The sequence below is a fragment of the Gavialis gangeticus genome, unplaced genomic scaffold (genome assembly GCF_001723915.1).
Source record: "Gavialis gangeticus isolate Ggan-Ray unplaced genomic scaffold, GavGan_comp1, whole genome shotgun sequence".
Taxonomy (NCBI): Eukaryota; Metazoa; Chordata; order Crocodylia; family Gavialidae; genus Gavialis; species Gavialis gangeticus.
Window position 1 is genome coordinate 29,463,346 of NW_017728996.1, and position 2,772 is coordinate 29,466,117.

The following is a 2,772-nucleotide window of genomic DNA, read 5'->3' on the forward strand; positions in this document are numbered from 1 at the left end:
CCCGGCCGCACGGCACGTGCCAAGCGAGGCGGGCTGGGGGCGGCGGGAGGCGTCACTCGCTGGCCGCAAAGCGCACAGCTCTGCCCGGCCCCTGCGGCGCCGCTGCCGAGGGCAATGGACGCGCGTGTGGCAGCGGGGCCCCGCGGTCCCGGGCGAGGCCAGACGTGTTCGGGGAAGGGGAGCGCATAGCTTCGGTGCCGGGCCCGCCCCAGCACCCTCTGTGACAGGAGGCATGTGCATGGGCGCGGTCCTTCCTGCACCTGCGAACCAGCCCTGCCGACCCGCCCCCGCGCCAGGCCGCGCAGCAACCGGGGCAGGTGTCACAACGTGTGGCCGAGGCGCACTTCCCGCTGGGGTTTGTGCGTAGGACGTTGCCCCACGCTCCGCCCCGGCGTCCCAGGGCTGGGCCATCACATCCGTAGGACGAGCCGGAGGGACGGGGCCAGCCGGGGTCCCTGATCCCTGAGCATCCTGCAATCGCGGGGGTTAGAGCAGGGACAGACCCGCTACGTGCCCTGCACGGCCTGGCTGCCTCGTCCCTCTTGGTATTTGCTAGTGCTTCCGTTTCACTCGGCCGTCACAAAGGGCTCTGTCTACCAGGTCCAGGGCTTTCTCCCATTGTGGGGGCAGTATGGGAAAGGAGCGTGGTTGACCCGAAATAGGCAGATGTAGCTGGATGCAGCAATTACTCCTGTGTTTTCATCTGAAAGAGCAGAGTCTGGAGCTTTTCACTACAATCGATCTATGGGGGATGCGTGTGTGTTGCAGCTTGGCAAAGCCAAATTATCTAGACACAATTGCGAAGCTACTCATTGGTCCTTCGTGTCTTCCAAATACGTACAGACGTTTGTCATGGCAGCAAGGATTGAAATTTGCCATCATTCTTCTTCCTTCCCTTCCTTCTTCCTGAAAAATGCACCGGATGAGACACTTTTTATATTGTGAAATCGCGATGACCAGTTATTCACAGGCTTTCTTTGGCTGACAATATCCAGGCACTCTCAGAAATTTTCTGAGGTCACTTAAAGAAAATAAATAGGGCCGAAATCCAGTATGTCCCTTTTGAAAGGATCCCGAAAAGTAAATTGTGGGATCGTTTTGAACACTCACATGTCCTCAGACCTTGTGTTAGGACTTGTCGGAAAGGGCCTTGCGGAGATTTCCCTTCGCAAATATTTAAAAGACAAACAACCCTCCCAAACAAAACACCCCCTTCTCCCCCCTCACCACGGCCCTGCAAAATGATACACTCAAATTCTGCACCTGGAACACTGAAAGCAAAACCTCACTGAAAGCTCATCGGGTAGGAAGCACCGGATACAAGCGTGTTTGTTCCTGCATGCGAGACGTCTACGACACGGGCAGGACGAGACATTTTCTGAGCAGGGGCCACTGGCCCCCTCCTATGGGGTTTACTACGTTTGATGTTTAGACCAAATCCTTGACCAAAATAAAGGAAAAGGAGCTGACCCTTCATTTGGCAGAAACCGTGTGCAGAGGGAGAAAAGGCGAAACCAAGCAAGGCAGGGCAATTCACGCGGTGTCCCTGCGGAAAGGCCAAGGCTCCCCAAGGGAAAAGAGAAAAACACAAGGTGCCGAGGAAATCTAGCCTGAGACACATGCACAGCCCTACTGGGCAGAGAAAGGCTTTCATCTGAACACCGCCAAGCGCTTTCCAGAGGGCTCAGTCCCGGGATCTCCGTGTACGCAGGGAGGGCTGGAGGCCAGGTGAGGGGCAGGGCAGAGCAGAAGCCTCCTGGCCTCCCGGCCAGCGCCCGCCCGGGGCCAAGGCTGCCTCCGAAACGCTGTCAGTGGAGGGGGCCAGCCAGATTAGCCGCTGCCCTGGAGACCGGCGCAATCTGAGCTCCAAACAGCTGCCCTGCTGAAGGGGCCAAGGGCTGGAGAGGGGGTGTGGATCCTGGCCTCGGGGGAGACTTGCAGCTGACCCCAGTGTATCACCCCACGGCGGAGCGACATGTCTCCCTGCGGGGGCGGAGGGAGGCTGCCCCCGTGGGGCCCGAGGCAGCTGGCCTGGCTGCTACCGCGGTGGCGAAAGGAGCGAGCAAGCGAAGTCCCCCGCGCCCCGCTCTCCTCGGTTCCGGAGCCCCCTCGGGCCTTGGCTCGCCCGGGCCTCGGCTCCCGCCGGCGGCCGCGGCACCCCTCTCCCTCCTCCCGGGGCCCTGGCCCACGTCCGGGGTGCCAGGCCGCGCCCCCGTCCGGGACAGCACCGCGGAGAGGCGCCGGGCAGCCCCGCGGACCCCGGCTCCGCGTGTCGCAGCGTCTCCAGCCCGGCCGGCAGCTCCCGCTGCCCAGCGCTTCCCGCCTTCCCCCGCCCCTGCCGTCTGCCTAGTCTCTGCCACGCCTGAGCCCTTCTCCCGCGGTCCGGCCCAGGGCTGGCGGCAGCGCGGAGGGAGGTGGGCTGCACCCGAGGCCGAGGCCAGTGCGGGGGTGTCCACGGAGGAAAGGCCTCTGCTCCGCCCTGCCGGCAACCTCCCCCCGCCTCCCTAATCGCAACTATTCAAACAAAAAGCAAAAGAAACCCGGTCAGTCCCAGAGCCGCGGGGGCCGCTTCCTTCGTGCTCTGGAATAAAAGCCCCGCACGTAGAAAGGGCCGCGCCCGAGCGTCCGCGTCGGCTTCTCTGCTGCGCCCCTCGGCCTGAGACCTCAGGGCCGGATTGGCGCCCTGCAGCTTTCACCCCGGGGAGAAAAGTCTAAGGACAGGATGAGAAACGTCCTTTGAACAGCTGCAGCGCCAGGGTTGACACCACCCCC